Here is an 18,038-nt window from a genome sequence, read left to right on the forward strand (position 1 = left end):
CTCAACGAGATGGCTGAAAAGTTCAAAATTCACCTGTTCTGGGTGCCGGGCTACAGAGATATCCCAGGGAATTCTAAAGCAGACGAGCTTGCGAGACTAGGAACTACCTTACACACTCCAGAGACACTGGAATCTGTGGTTAAGCCTCTAGCGACATGTAAGCTAAGGTTTCAGGACCAGGCCCGAAAGACAACGAATTATAGATGGACACAAAGAGGGGGCTGTGAGCATTCCAAAACTATGTGACCTAATCTAGATTTGAAGAGGACTACTGCTTTGCTGTCATTGGCTAGAACAGACGTCTCAGTCATTGTGTCCGTCATGACAGTTCAGTGTCTAATCGGAAAACATGCTGACAGACTGAAGGTTGCTAGCAATGACTTTTGTAGAAGCTATAGGGACATCGAGGAAGAAGAGACTATAGAACACCTTCTGTGTGTGTGACCCGCACCAGCAGTCAGAAGGAGTTCCACCTTAGGTTCTCATTTCTTTGAGAACCTCTCAGATTTAGCTGATGGGAACATTCGCAAATTATTGGGCTTTTTGAAGCGATCTGGATGTTTCAACGGTAGGAACTAGAAGGCATCTTCCTTCTTCTGTTCCTGTGGTAACACAATGGAGGAAATCGTCTAAGTGAGTCTGAAGGCAGACTGCCACTTAAACCTAACCTAGCCTAACCTAACCTCCCCGGTATCTCGTTTGAGGCAAACAAGGAATAATGGATAAGAATTCTCATGCTATTGGAGATATATCAATTTATAGTCCAATTCAGAGCATAAGTGAATTGAATTGGTGAAGACCATTGTAAAGGGTGATTTTTTTGAGGTTAGGATTTTCATGCATTAGTATTTGACAGATCACGTGGGATTTCAGACATGATGTCAAAGAGAAAGATGCTCAGTATGCTTTGACATTTCATCATGAATAGACTTACTAACGAGCAACGCTTGCAAATCATTGAATTTTATTACCAAAATCAGTGTTCGGTTCGAAATGTGTTCAAATTTTGACAAATTTTGTTCAGCGATGAGGCTCATTTCTGGTTGAATGGCTACGTAAATAAGCAAAATTGCCGCATTTGGAGTGAAGAGCAACCAGAAGCCGTTCAGGAACTGCCCATGCATCCCGAAAAATGCACTGTTTGGTGTGGTTTGTACGCTGGTGGAATCATTGGACCGTATTTTTTCAAAGATGCTGTTGGACGCAACGTTACGGTGAATGAACACATTTCGAACCGAACACTGATTTTGGTAATAAAATTCAATGATTTGCAAGCGTTGCTCGTTAGTAAGTCTATTCATGATGAAATGTCTAAGCATACTGAGCATCTTTCTCTTTGACACCATGTCTGAAATCCCACGTGATCTGTCAAATACTAATGCATGAAAATCCTAACCTCAAAAAAATCACCCTTTAGAAGTCATTGGGTAATATTCCAGTCCTTTCGGATAAGAATTGCGCCTTCTAGAGGCTTAAGAAGTCAAGATCCCAGATCGGTTTATACGGCAGCTATATCAGGTTATGTACCGATTTGAATCATATTCGGCGCAGTTGTTGAAAGTCATAACAAAACACTTCATGCGAAATTTCAGCCAAAGCGGATGAGAACTACGCCCTCTAGAGGCCTAAGAAGTCAAGATCCCCGATCGGTTTATATGGCAGCTATATCAAATTAAGGACCAATTTGAACCAATTTGAACTAAACACAGTTTTTGGAAGTCATAACAAAATACTTCATGCAAAATTTCAGCCAAATCGGATGAGAATTGCGCCATCTAGTGGCTCAAGAAGTCAAGATCCCAGGTCGGTGTGTATGGCAGCTATATCAAGTTTTGGACCAATTTGAACCATACTTAACACGGTTGTTGGAAGTCGTAACAAAATACTTCATGCGAAATTTCAGCCAAGGCGGATGAGAACTGCGCCCTCTAGAGGCTCAAGAAGTCAAGATCCCCGATCGGCTTATATGGCAGCTATATCAAATTAAGGATCAATTTGAACCATACTAAACACAGTTTTTGGAAGTCACAACAAACAACTTTGTTCAAAATTTCAGCCAAAGCGGATGAGAACTACGCCCTCTAGAGGCCTAAGAAGTCAAGATTCCAGATCGGTTTATATGACAGCTATATCAGGTGATGGATCGATTTCAACCATACTCATCACAGTTATTGAAACCCAAAACACTACGTGTAAAATTTCAGCCAAATCAGACGAGAATTGCGCCCTCTAGAGGCTCAAGAAGTCAAGACCCAAAATCGGTTTATATGGCAGCTGTATCAAAACATGGACCGATATGGCCCATTTACAATCCCAACCGACCTACACTAATAAAAAGTATTTGTGCAAAATTTCAAGAGTCTAGCTTTACTCCTTCGAAAGTTAGCGTGCTTTCGACAGACGGACGGACGGACAGACAGACGAACGAACGGACAGACATGCTTAGATCGACTTAAAATGTCATAACAATCAAGAATTTAAATACTTACTGGAGTCTTAGACGCATATTTCGAGGTGTTATAAAGGGAATGACGAAATTCGTCTACCTCCCATCCTATGGCGGAGGTTATAAAAACTAAACACCTCTTGGCAACAGTGATTTATTTGCTAATATAATTGTCACAATTTATTGTGACACATTTCATTTTGATGCAGTTCATAGTTATTTTTAAAACAATTTGCCACAAATTGTGACAACAATGAGTTTTGCATAAAAATGCAACTGCAATTGTAATTATCACAATGTTGGTGCTACTCCTCAGCATTTCGTTGTCACATAAAATTGATGCATGCAAATGAATCACTCAATCAATGGCTATCAACCGAGTGAGAGCGCCGCAGACAACAGACGCTCACTTCACACGTGAGAGTCAGTAGTTGCTGGGAAATGTTGCGAGTCAGCACTGAGAAAAAATTCTTTGATTGCTAAAAAAAACTTTTGATTTTTGCTTAAACTGAAATCTTCTCATGGGCAAAGTAGTACATATTGGGTTGCCTAAAAAGTAATTGCTGATTTTTGAAAATAAAGTAAATGCATTTTTAATAAAACTTAGAATGAACTTTAATCAAATATATAATTGGCATTTTGTTTGATAACCTTTTGCCATCTTGCTGGCAAATTTAGTATTCCACGGTCATAGAACTTCTGGCCTTTATCTGCAAAAAACTGAACCAAGTGCGATTTTATAGCCTCATCATTGCCGAAAGTTTTACCATTTAAGGAGTTCTGCAAAGATCGAAATAAATGGTAGTCTGATGGTGCAAGTTCAGGGCTATATGGTGGATGCATCAAAAGTTCCCAGCCAAGCTCACTCAGTTTTTGGCAAGTGACCAAAGATGTATGCGGTCTAGCGTTGTCCTGGTCGCTTCTCCTTGATGGCTGTATTCAATTTGTCCAATTGTTGACAGTAAACATCCGAATTAATCGTTTGGTTCCTTGGAAGCAGCTCAAAATATACCACACCCTTCCAATCGCACCAAACAGACAGCATAACCTTCTTTTGGTGGATACCAGCCTTTGAAGTGGTTTGAGCTGGTTCACCATGCTTGGACCATGATTGTTTTCGACTAACGTTGTTGTAAACAATCCATTTTTCATCTCCGGTTATGATTCGTTTTAAAAACGGATCGAATTCATTGCGTTTAAGGTGCATATCACAAGTGTTGATTCGGTTTGTTAAATGAATTTCTTTCAATACATGTGGTACCCATATTAAAATTGACGCCAAACAAACAAATGTAAACAAAATTTCGCGCACTTTTTTTCTAAAGCAAGCTAAAGGTAACAGCTGACAACTGACAGAAGAAAGAATGCAATTACAGAGTCACAAGCCGTTAGAAAAAATTTGTCAACGCCGACTATATTACCGACAATTACTTTTTGGGCAACCCAATATGTCCGGTTGTGCTATGGTACCTAAAAACTATCAACATCGAGCTCCACTCTCTTTAAGATCAAAATTCTCATGGTGAGCAAATACGTTCTATATGGAGGATGGTATTGGGGTGATACCAAAGGGTATTAAAAATCTTTGCAAATGACGCGAACCAAATAATACCAGGCGGTATTAGAAAAGTACACTCATTATACCCACCAACATAGGATGGAGGTATACCTATCTAGTCATTCCATTTGTAACACCTCGAAATATTCGTCTAAGCCCCATAATATTCTTGATCGTCTCGACGTCCTGAGTCGATCTAGCCATGTCCGTCCGTCCGTCTATCGAAATCACGATAGCGTTCGAACGCGTAAAGCTAGCCGCTTGAAATTTTGCATAGATACTTGATATTGATGTAGGTCGTTGGGGACTGCAAATGGGCCATATCGGTTCAGATTTAGATATAGCTCCCATATAAACCGATCTCACAATTTGAATTCTTGAGCCCCTGAAAGCCGTTATTTTTATCAGATCTAGCTGAAATTTTGCATGTAGTTTTCTTTTATGACTTCCAACAACTGTGTCCAGTACGGTCCAAATCGGTATATAACCTGATATAGCTCCCATATAAACCGATCTCCCGATTTGACTTCGTGAGCCCCTGGAAGCCGCAATTTTTATCCGATCGGGCTGAAATGTTGGATGCTGTGTTCTTTTATGACTTTCAACAACTGTGTCCAGTACGGTCCAAATCGGTTTATAACCTGGTATAGCTCCCCTAAATACCCATCGCCCGATTTCACTTCCTGAGCCTTTACAAGCCGCAATTTTTGTTCGATTTGGCTGAAGTTTTGGATGTAGTATTCTTTTATGACTTTCAATAACTGTGTCTAGTACGGTCCGACATCGGTCTATAACCTGATATAGCTCCCATATAAACCGATCTCACGATTTGAATTCTTGAGCCCCTGAAAGCTGTTATTTTTATCAGATCTAGCTGAAATTTTGCATGTAGTTTTCTGTTATGACTTCCAACAACTGTGTCCAGTACGGTCCAAATCGGTATATAACCTGATATAGCTCCCATATAAACCAATCTCCCGATTTGACTTCTTGAGCCCCTGGAAGCCGCAATTTTTATCTGATCGGGCTGAAATTTTGGATGCTGTGTTCTTTTATGACTTTCAACAACTGTGTCAAGTACGGTCCAAATCGGTATACAACCTGATATAGCTCCCATATAAACCGATCTCCCGATTTGACTTCTTGAGCCCCTGGTAGCTGCAATTTTCATCCGATCTGGCTGAAATTTTGCATTTGGTGTTCCGTTATGACTTTCAACAACTGTGTCAAGTACGGTCCAAATCGGTATATAACCTGATATAGCTCCCATATGAACCGATCTCCCGATTTGACTTCTTGAGCCCCTGGTAGCTGCAATTTTCATCCGATCTGGCTGAAATTTTGGATGCTGTGTTCTTTTATGACTTTCAACAACTGTGTCAAGTACGGTCCAAATCGGTATATAACCTGATATAGCTCCCATATGAACCGATCTCCCGATTTGACTTCTTGAGCCCCTGGTAGCTGCAATTTTCATCCGATCTGGCTGAAATTTTGCATTTGGTGTTCCGTTATGACTTCCAACAACTGTATCAAGTTCGGTCCAAATTGGTTTATAACCTGGTATAGCTCCCATATGAACCGATCTCCCGATTTGACTTCTTGAGCCCCTGGAAGCCGCAATTTTTATCCGATCTGGCTGAAATTTTGCATTTGGTGTTCCGTTATGACTTCCAACAACTGTATCAAGTTCGGTCCAAATTGGTTTATAACCTAGTATAGCTCCCCTAAATACCCATCGCCCGATTTGACTTCCTGAGCCTTTACAAGCCGCTATTTTTGTCAGATTTTGTTGAAATTTTGCATGTAGTGTTTTGTTATGACTTCCAGTAACTGTGCTAAGTACGATCCAAATCGGTCTATAACCTGGTATAGCTCCCATATAAACCGATCTCCCGATTTGACTTCTTGAGCCCTTACAAGCACCAATTTTTGTCCGATTGCGGCCCGGCCCGGTCGAACTTAGCACGCTTTTACTTGTTTTGGCTAAGATGATTTCAGAGACCTATAATAATTTTTACACCACTACTGTGATACAGGGTATTGTAACTTAGTGAATTTGTTTGTAACACCCTTAAAAGATGAAAGATAGACCCATTGATAAGTATACCGATCGACTCAGAATCACTTTCTGATTTGATTACGCTATGTCCGTCTGTCTGTCTGTCTCTCCGTCCGTCTGTCTGTCTGTCCGTCTGTCCATGTTAGTTTGTGTACAAACTACAGGTCGCAATTTGCATCCGATCGTCTTCAACTTTGTTGTGGCCATGTTTCTCGGCCTATAGACCAAGCCTATCGAAATTGGAAAAAATCGGTTTAGATTTGGATATAGCTCCCATATATATGTTCGTCCGATTTGCAGTAATACTGCAATAAAATGGTCATTTGTTAAACGACTTTCGCGAAATTTGGGAAATTCTTAGGACTCCCGACATTACAGGTGAACTTCGCAGAAATCGGTTTAGATTTTGATATAGCTCCCATATATATGTTCGTCCGATTTGCAGAAATAATGCTGGAAAATTTTTATTTGTTAACCGATTTTCTTTTTTGTTAGGATTTTCTCTTGTATATATATATATATATATATATATATATATATATATATATATATATATATATATATATATATATATATATATATATATATATATATATATATATATATATATATATATATATATATATATATATATATATATATATATATATATATATATATATATATATATATATATATATATATATATATATATATATATATATATATATATATATATATATATATATATATATATATATATATATATATATATATATATATATATATATATATATATATATATATATATATATATATATATATATATATATATATATATATATAGATGGGAGCTATATCTAAATCTGAACGGATATCGAGCAAACTTCTCAGATATTGTGGTAGTCGTCGAGAAAAGCGTTGCGCAAAATGTTGGCAAGATGGGTCAATAAATGCGCTCGCAGTATCTCTAGAAGTGAAAATCGGGCGATATACATCTATGACAGCAATATCGAAATCTGAGCCGATTTCTATGAAATTCACCAGTGATGTCCAGAGTTATAAGAAAATCGTTCCTGCAAAATTTCGAAAGAATCGGTTAACAAATGAACTCTTTATTGCAATATTTTTGCAATATATCTTGCCAACATTTTGCGCAACGCTTTTCTCGACGACTACCACAATATCTGAGAAGTTTCCTCGATATCCGTTCAGATTTAGATATAGCTCCCATATATATGTTTGTCCTATTTTGAGAAATATTCCAATAAAGCTCTCATTTGTTAACCGATTCTTTCTAAATTTAGCAGAAACGATTTTCTTATGACTCTAGACATCACTGGTGAATTTCATAGAAATCGGCTCAGATTTAGATATTGCTGTCATATAGGTATTTCGCCCGATTATCACTTCTAGAGCCACCCGAAGCGCAATATTTTGTACAAAGCTTTTCTCGACGAGTACCACATTAGCTGATAAGTTTGCTCGATATTTGTTTACAATTAGATATAGCTCCCATACATGGTCAATTTTTGGGTAATTTGCGTTGATGTTGCCATTGGTGAACTGTAGTTATTACAGTTTGAACATATTTGCTCGAAATTTGATATGGATTGTTTAATAAGCCATCTGAAAACATCCGCGAAGTCCATCAAAATTGGTTGAGAATTAGACATAGACATGGCCGTAATAGAAATTTTGCCGCTTATTCATCTCCTTCAGTGATTTGTAATCCTTTTTGTCAACATTCTGTTCTTAGCTCAAAAATTTATTGCCAATCAATTTCTTTAAGTGCAGTAATCACTTTCAATCTCAACTTAATTGTGGTATGCTCAACAAGAAGCCTTAAATTAAAATTAAAATCACGTTATGGTCGAATAAATTGTTTTTACATGACAACTTTCATCAGATGCCATGGCAACGTGAATGAAGAGGATAACGATGATCATGACGATGATGATGATGATGATGTTGCCAGTCGCCATGGTCTTTGTCATTCTTTGATGCAATATGCAAAAGTGCATTGAAGTTATGGCGAAAAATTGATTATTATTCCATCAATGGTTCGCTTCAATACTCATTTCCATCAACCATTGAATGATTTGTGCGGATATAGCAATCGGTTGTTTAATTTTTATGCAATTCTCTGTCCATCCTGTCAGTACCAACCTTTAGTAGACCATGTACAAAATTTGCATCTTTGTTCAAATTTGAGATACAGCGAGGCTTTGTTGCTGATCATTTTTTGTCAAAGGATGTTGTAGCATTGCCCTGAATTGCCTCAATGACTGGGAGATATCAACCGACGGTGGCAATATTTCTTTGTTGTAATGCTGAACCAACCATGGATGGTTGGTTGGTTGGTTTGATGGCGTTGCATGTTCAATTATATGCTTCGGTTGAGTGGAAAATAAAGAATTAAAAGTTGTTGGTTTGCCAAAAGAGGAAATATTTCATTGAATTATCAATTAGATGATATGCTTGAAATGGTGACTGTAAAATAATTATTAAAAATAAAACAAAATGGAAAAAAATATGACTCCACATAAGGGGTCACTGGCCTTAGGTTAGATTCGGCCGGGCCGAACATGTTGCCAAATTCCGCTGAAATATGTACCAGTTAGTAGTTGGTTACCACAGTAGGTTAGGTTAGTCTGAAAAGAGGGTGCAGATATTAATCCGCCCCAAACCACTATGGACATATACCTAAGCCAGTAATCGGCCTGTTGTGTGCTCTAAAAACTATAAAGTAACCCCTTAAAAAGAAAACTTTAAGGTAGGAATTCGGTGCTTACCACTCCCCTAAATTGGTAAATGTCTAGTATTGTGTCTCCATCTAAGTGCCGGTATCTGTTGAACGCAAAAGCCGGGCAAAGACAAAGGAAATGCTCCAACGTCTCATCATCTTCCCCGATTTTACATAAGTGAGCTCCTAGTCATATGTGTCCCGTTAAGATACCAATAGCTATACTGACCTCCTTCTTGCTTCCTTTCAGTAATAGCCCCGTCTTCTCACGATCTGGATTGCACTCTTAGGATTTTCGCCATCCTACCGACCGTTTCGCTGTTCCACAATGTTGCATGCGCATTCGTCGCCCACTCTCTTAACTCGGACTGCGTCCACCCGAAAAGGCTTAGGGTTAACCAAGTTTAGTGACGGCAGTCCTTTGGCCTTTACCACCAAATCGTCTGCCCTTTCATTTCCCTTTACTCCGTTATGACCCGGCACCCAAACGATATGGAGTTTGCCATCCTCAAAGAAGCGTGCGTTAATCTCCTTACACTGCAAGACTGTCCGTGATGTTATCGTCCTGGTTGTTATTGCCCTTATGGCAATTTTACTGCCCATAAAGATGTTCACACTCGAAGTCCTCGCATTAGCAGCACACCACTTTACGCATTCCATGATCGACCGAATCTCCGTCTGTAGGACCGTATTATAGTCAGGCAGTTTAAAACAGATCTCAGTCCCTGGGTTCTCAATATAGACCCTCAGGTCCATTCTGGCCTCTAGCTTTGATCCATCCGTGTAACATGATCCTCCAGATGGCAATGCTAGGGTTCCGCCAATCCAAGACTGTGCCACTCACCTTTAAGGTTCCTCTCAGGTATCCGATCGGAAACCTCTTCCCTTCCTTCCAGGTTTCCTATTGTCGCCTCGATTATACCGCGATGGTATGAGCTGCTCCTATCCTCAATCCATTCTCCCATCGCCTTAAGTCTCATAGCCGCAGTGGCTGCCTCACACTTTATCTGCAAGTCAATGGGTCGGATATCTAGAATAGTCTCTAGTGTCCTAATGGGAGTAGTTCTCATCGCTCCGCCTATGCCATGTAGTCTTATGTTCTCTGAACCTGTTGTATGGTCCTTATGTTGCACTTTTTCTCCATAGCAGTCCACCAAACTACGGAGGCGTAAGTAAGTATTGGTCTAATCACGCTACTATAAAGCCAGTGGACTATTCTTGGATTCAGGCCCCATTTCGAGCCAACGGTCCATCTACATAGTGCCCAACATCTGTGAGCCTTCTCAGTACGCTCCTGAATGTGACACTTCAAGAGCGTACTGATTTAGATATATCTCCCATATAAACCGATGTCCCGATTTGACTTCTTGAGTCCCTGAAAACCGCAATTTTTGTCCGATTTAGCTGAAATTTTTCATGTAGTGTTCTCTTATGATTTTCAACAAGTGTGGTTAATACAGTCCTAATAGGTCTATAACCTGATAAAGCTCCCATATAAACTGGTCACTCGATGTGACTTCTTGAGCCCCAGAAGCAGCAATTTTTGACCGATTTGTCTGAAACTTTGCATGTAGTGGTCCATTATGACTTTCCACAACTCTTGGTACAGTTGGTTCGATTAGGTCTCGAAACTGATATACAGTGGCATGTCTACATGCCCTTTAGGAAATAATAGCTACTTAAACTGGCAGTTACGTAATTAGTATATGATTTTCCCAAAAAATTTTGACTATTTATAACTCTGGTGGCCATGTTGAACAGTTGTAGTAACATTCAATATTTATCTTAAAAACTTTTTCGTACAAAAATTTTGTTTTGAAAAATGTTTTTTTTTTTCATTGGGGTATGTAGACTTTCGTGTGCCACTGTAGCTCCCATATTAACCGATCTTCCGATTTGACTTCTTGCGTCCTTACAAGCCGCAATGTTTGTCCGATTTGGCTGAAATTTTGCATGTGGTGTTCCGTTGTGACGTCCAACAACTGTGCCAAGTACGGTCCGAATCGGTCTATAACCTGATATAGCCCCCATATTAACCGATCTCCCGATTTGGCTTCTTGAGCCCCAGAAAGCACAAATTTTGAGTAAGATTTAGGGTTCGCTCCACCTTTAGATATCCAAAAATGGGGCACCCTATATCCATCGGTCGGCCAAACTCTACCATCGGTGAAACTTCATATAAATCGGTTCAGCTGTTACAGCTGAGTAATATACAAACAATCAAAGCTCAACACTTTGATTTTAATATAAAAGATTTACGCTCGTACCACTTACTGCTGTTCCATTGTGCTACTGTACTAACAACTATTACTACTACTTACTATTGTACTACTTACTAATGTACTACTTACTATTGTACTACTTACTATTGTACTACATACTACTGAACTACTTACTGTTGTACTACTTTGTACTTCTTAATACTGTACTTACTGCTACTTACTTACTACTAGGAGGCCCCTTATCATTGAGTTTATACTTTAATACTTTCCCCATGAACATTCCATTAAGGAATAAGAAAATTTGCTGTACTTCTTACTACTGTAGTACTTAAAACTATACTACTTATAGCTGTGCTACTTTCTAATGTACTACTTACTACTGTTCAACTTACTACAGTACCACTTACTACTGTACTACTTACTACTGAACTACTTACTGCTGTACTACTAAGTACTTTTTAATACTGTACTACTTACTACTAGAAGGCCCCTTATCATTGAGCTTATTCTTTAATCGGATTGCACTCATAGATATATGAGAAGTTTGCCCCTGTTCCTCAATGGAATGTTCATGCGCAAATTTGCTTTACCTACTATTGTACTACTTACTTTTGTACTATTTACTACTGTGCTATTTACTACTGTACTTCTTACTACTTACTACTGCACTACTTACTATTGTACTACTTACAATTGTACTACTTACAACTGTACTACTATACTACTGAACTTCATGCAAATGCAAATTTGCCCTTGAACATTCCATTAAGAAACTGGGCCAAACTTCTCAAAAATCAATGAGTGCTGTCCGATTAAATTTTAGTTCAATGATAAGGGACTTCTGTTTTATAGCCGAGTCCGAACGGCGTGCCGCAGGGCGACACCTCTTTGGAGAAAAGTTTTTACATGGCAAAGTACCTCACAAATGTCGCCAGCATAAGGGGAGATAACCGCCGCTGACAAATTTTCTGATTTTCCTGCTAGTATTCGAACCCAGGCATTCAGCGTCATAGGCGGACATGCTAACCTCTGCTTCCTCTGGCTTCCACTTACAACTGTAATACTTACAAATGTACTACTTACAAATGTACTATTTACAACTGTACTTCTGACAAATATACTGCCTACTACTGTTCTACTTACAACTACAGTACTTACTATTGCACTAGTTACAAATATACTACATACTACTGTACTGCTTACAACTGTACTACTTTACTACTTACTATTGTACTGCTTACTTTTGTACTACTTACCATTGTTCTACTTACTACTGTACTACTTACTACTGTACTACTTACTACTTTACTACTTACTACAGTACTGCTTACTACTGTACTACTTACAACTATACTTCTGACAACTGTACTACTTACAACTGTACTACTTACTACTGTACTGCTTACTACTGTACTACTTACAGCTATACTACTAACAACTGTACTACTTACTACTGTACTACTTACTACTGTACTACTTACAACTGTACTACTTACTGCTGTACTACTTACTACTGTACTACTTACTACTGTAGCACTTACTACTTATTACTGTACTACTTACTACCGCACATCTTACTACTGCACTACTTACTACAGTACTTCTTACTACTGTTCTACTTACAGCTATACTACTTACAACTCTACTACTTACTACTGTACTACTTACTACTGTACTACTTACTACTATACTACTTACTACTGTACTACTTTCTACTGTACTATTTACTTCTGTACTACTTACTACCGTACTACTTACTACTGTACTACCTTCTACCGCACAACTTACTACTGCACTACTTACTGCAGTACTGCTTACTACTGTACTACTTACAGCTATACTACTTACAACTGTACTACTTACTACTGTACTACTTACTACTGTACTACTTACTACTGTACTACTTACAACTGTACTACTTACTACTGTACTACTTACTACTGTTCTACTTACTACTGTACTACTTACTTCTGTACTACTTACTACTGTACTACTTACTACTGTACTACTTACTACTGTACTACTTACTACTGTACTACTTACTTCTGTACTACTTACTACTGTACTACTTACTACTGTACTACTTACTACTGTACTACTTACTACCGTACTACTTACAACTGTACTACTTACTACTGTACTATTTACTACTTACTACCGTACTACTTACTACTGTACTACTTACTACCGCACAACTTACTACTGCACTACTTACTGCAGTACTGCTTACTACTGTACTACTTACAGCTATACTACTTACAACTGTACTACTTACTACTGTACTACTTACTACTGTACTACTTACTACTATACTACTTACTACTGTACTACTTACTACTGTACTACTGTACTACTTACTTCTGTACTACTTACTACTGTACTACTTACTACCGTACTACTTACTACTGTACTACTTACTACTTAAAACTGTACTATTGTACTTACTACTGAGCTACTGTACTACTAAATACTACGTACTACTACTTACTTCTGCACTTCTTATGATTGTGCAACTTACTACTGACTTATTACTATACTACTACTTCAGAATCATTGTCCATGTTTGTGCTTTTCAAAAATGTCAGATTCTCAATATCTGCATTCATTGAGGCATATCTGTATTTTGCATTTTTGTGTGTTTTTAATCAAGCAATGACAATGAAAAGAATGTGGTATTTTAAGCAATATAGAACAATAAAAACACACCTACCAAAAAGGGGGGCCAATGAACTTGCATTTTTTTTTTAATTCAAATAAACATTATAACGTTCCGACGTTTGTTGCTCAAAACAAGGAAATTATTCGGAAACCGACTGAGTAGAAAATTGGCACAATTTTTTGGAAAGTGAATTGCATAAAAAATTAAATATTTACCGAATCATTCAAAGCAAATTGGAAGGCTCGACATGAATGGTGGCCTAACATAAATGGTGTGAAAAAAAAGAAATAAAAAAAAAAATTAAAAACATTGTTTATTTGGTATTTAATTTAAACATAAATTTATTCTTATAAAGTAAAAAAGTTCTTAAAATTCATGAAAAAAATAAGTAGCTCCTAAAAAGGCATAGGTTGCATTGACATCGAGGGGGCATTGAATAATATGCGGACCGACACATTGACCCATCCTTAGACCAGACCGGGTGCAACGGGTCCTAAGAGTCTGGATAAACCATATGCCAAGGAACAGGTGGATAAATTGCGGGTTCCATGATATAAATATAAGGGAGAAAGTGGCACAGGGCAGGCCACAGTGGGGCATTTTATCGCCACTCCTATGGGTGGACACCATAAATGACCTATTACGGATGCTGACTGAGGAGTGATTTGAATCCATCTGCTATGCAGACGGTGTTATATTGGGTTGCCCAAAAAGTAGTTGCGGATTTTTCATATATTCAGGCTTTGAGAAATTTTTTCACAGCTTGTGACTCTGTAAATGCATTCTTTCTTCTGTCAGTTATCAGATGTTACTTTTCGCTTGCTTTAGAAAAAAGTGTAAAAAAAGTATATTTGATTAAAGTTCATTCTAAGTTTTATTAAAAATGCATTTACTTTCTTTTAAAAAATCCGCAATTACTTTTTGGGCAACCAATAATACTCCTTAGGGATAAGGATCCGAACCAGCTATGCAGAAGGGCCGAAAAGGTCTTTGATGTGGCATATGACTGAGCTAGACCCAGGGGTCTCAATGTTAACCCAGAGAAGACTGAAATCTGCCTGTTCACGAGGAAGATGACGGTGGACCAATTCAACGCACCACGTTTCCTCAATAGAGCAATTTCGATATCTGACAAGGTTAAATATTTAAGTGTGATCTTGAATAGGAAACTGTATTGGAAGTGTCACATTTAGGAGCATACTGAGAAGGCTAACAGATGTTGGGTATTATGTAGATGGGCCGTAGGCTCGAAATGGGGCCTGAATCCGAGGATAGTCCACTGGCTCTACAAAAGCGTGATTAGACCAATCCTTACTTACGTCTCAGTAGTTTAGTGGACTGCTATGGAGAAAAGGTCCAACAAGAGGACCATACAGCAGGTTCAGAGAACATGTTGTCTTGGCATAGGCGGAACGATGAGAACCACGCAAACTAGGGCTATTTTATTTTTAGATATCCGACCCATTGACATACAGATTAAATGTGAGGCAGCCACTGCGGCTATGAAACTTAAGGCGATGGCAGAATGGATTGAGGTTGGGAGCAGCTCATATGCTCATTCAGGACCATACTGAGAAGGCTATCAGATTTTGGGTACTATGTAGCCAGACCGTATGCTCGAAATGGGGCCTGAATCCGAGGATAGTCCACTGGCTCTACAGAAGCATGATTAGACCAATACCGACTTACTTCTCAGTAGTTTGGTGGACTGCTATGAAGAAAAAGCGCAACATAAGGACCATACAACAGGTTCAGAGAACATGTTGTCTTGGCATAGGCGGAAGGATGAGGACCACGCCCACTAGGGCACTGCAGGCTATTTTAGATATCCGACCCATTAAATGTGAGGCATCCACTGCGGCTATGAGACTTAAGGCGATGGGATTGAGGGATGGATTGAGGATGGGAACAGCTCATACCATTGCGCTATAATCGAGGCGCTAATAGGAAACTTGGAAGGAAGGGAAGAGGTTTCTGTTCGGATACCTGAGATAAATTTTGAGGTCGAGTGCGAGTCCCTCCTGCCAGCGGCACAGTCTTGGACTGACGGAACTCTAGAATTGCCATCTAGAAGATCATGTTACTCGGATGTATCAAAGCTAGGAGACAGAGTGGTCCTACGGGCCTACATTGAGAACTCAAGGACTGAGATCTGCTTTAGACTGCCTGACCCTTATACGGCAGAGATTCGGGCGATCACGAAATGCCTGAGGTGGTATGATACTAACGCAAGGATGTCGAGTATGAACAACTTTATGGAGAGTAAAATGGCAACAACAACCAGGACGGTAAGGTCACGAACAGTCTTCGAGTGTAAGAAGGAGATTAATGCAATCTCTGGGGATGGCAAAATCCGTATCGTTTGGTTGCCGGGCCATAACGGAGTAAGGGGAAATGAAAGGGCAGACGATTTGGCAGTGAAGGTCAGAGAACTGCCGTCAATAAACTTGGTTAATCCAAAGCCTTTCGTGACAACTCAGGGCACGGGGGAGAAACATAAAACTGTGGAACACCGATACAGTCAGTAGCAAGGCCAGAACGGTAAGATCACGAACAGTCTGCGAGTGTAAGGAGGAGATTAACGCCTTCTCTGAGGATGGCACAATCCGCATCGTTTGGGTGCCGGTCCATAACGGAGTAAAGGAGAATAAAAGGGCAGACGATTTGGCAGTGAAGACCAGAGAACTGCCGTCGATAAAGTCGGTTAACCAGAAGCCTTTCGGGTCAGTTCGATGTAAGGGCATGGGGGACTAACGTAACACTGTGGACCAGCGAAACGGTCGGTAGCACGGCGAAAATTCTATGGGGGCTATTACTGAAAGGAAGTAAGAAGGAGGTCAGTATAGGTTTTGGTATTGTGTAGGGCGTGTGGGGAGTGTGTGGGGAGATTATGAGACGTTGGATCATTTTCTATGTCATTACTCAGCTTTCGCGGCTAACAGACATCGGCACTTAGGTGGAGACGCAATTTCAGACATGAACCATCTTAGGGGAGTGGTATGGAAAAAAATTAGCACTTAATTCCTTACATAAAGTTTTGTTTTTCGAGGTTACTTTTTAGTTTTTAGAGCGCACAACAAGCCGATTGCTGGCTTAGGTGTCTATAGAGGCATGGTGCAGATTAATATCTGTACCCATTTGAGTTCATGCTGTCCTTTTAAACGGTTTTTTTTTTTGAGGTAACGGGGTCCTCCAACTAATTGATCCCAAATTTGGATATCAAATACATACTTTACTACCCACAACTTCTCTTTTGCCTACGATATTATCCTGGTCGACCTACATGTACATTGTACCCAAAATAACCACCACCACAAAATAACCAGGCCACCGTAGCGCAGAGGTTAGCATGTCCGCCTATGACGCTGAACGCCTGGGTTCGAATCCTGGCGAGACCATCAGAAAAAATTTTCAACGGTGGTTTTCCCCTCCTAATGTTGGCAACATTTGTGAGGTACTATGCCATGTAAAACTTCTCTCGAAAGAAAGAGGTGTCGCACTGCGGCACGCCGTTCGGACTCGACTATAAAGAGCTTAAACTTGAATCGGACTGCACTCATTGATATGTGAGAAGTTTGCCCCTGTTCCTTAGTTGAATGTTCATGTTCAAAATTTGCATTTTTTTGTTAAAATTTTCATCAAAACGCATCCACAATATGTCCTCTTTCCAAAAACCGGGGAAACATTAGGGTGGTTAATCAATTTTTTTTCAAAAAAGACTAATCAGCGAAAATACTTTTGTGACCAAAAAATGCAAAAAATACCGTATTTACACATTTGTTGACTCCCAAATTGATAACTTTTAACTGAATTATCAGATGTGGACACTTTTTGCGACCAAGTCATTGCAAATTTCATCAAAAATTCAAACCAAGCAAAAAAATTATCCAAGCGAACCAAAAATGCCTTGGTAAAGTGCAAAATACGAAGCAAGTCTCAGTCAATATGACAAAGAAAAAATTGAATATCCCCGAAACAAGACAGAGTTTTTTAAAGGGATTTTTGAGCACCATTCAGCCAAATATTTGAAAATCGGATCACAATCGAGGACTAGTCAGCCCCAACAAATTTTCGAAATATCGAGGTGACCAACTTCAGGGGCCTGTCAAAAAGGCGCCCGTAGACCCTAGGGTTTTGAAATTTTGCACTCGATCTTGCTTACACCACTAACCATTCCAAAATTTGTCTTTATAGAGAATTTCATAGAAATTTTGTCTTTAGGTAAAATTTTATAGAAATTTTGTCTTTGGGTAAAATTTCTTAGAAATTTTGTCTTTAGAGAAAATTTCATAGAAAATTTGTCTTTAGGTAAAATTTTATAGAAATTTTGTCTTTGGGTAAAATTTCTTAGAAATTTTGTCTTTAG

The 18,038-nt window shown here is 39.0% G+C and overlaps 1 protein-coding gene across 1 annotated transcript in view; it reads right to left on the minus strand.

The window, feature by feature from the left end:
- LOC106093878 (uncharacterized) overlaps positions 1–13,788 on the minus strand; it is a 196,152-nt gene extending 182,364 nt beyond the window's left edge. Inside the window, exon 1 of the mRNA XM_059368858.1 lies at positions 13,724–13,788. The gene's annotated coding sequence lies outside the window, so the exon portion shown is untranslated. The remainder of the gene's footprint in view (positions 1–13,723) is intronic.
- Positions 13,789–18,038: the final 4,250 nt, after the last annotated feature.

The sequence above is a fragment of the Stomoxys calcitrans genome, chromosome 1 (assembly GCF_963082655.1).
Source record: "Stomoxys calcitrans chromosome 1, idStoCalc2.1, whole genome shotgun sequence".
Taxonomy (NCBI): domain Eukaryota; kingdom Metazoa; phylum Arthropoda; class Insecta; order Diptera; family Muscidae; genus Stomoxys; species Stomoxys calcitrans.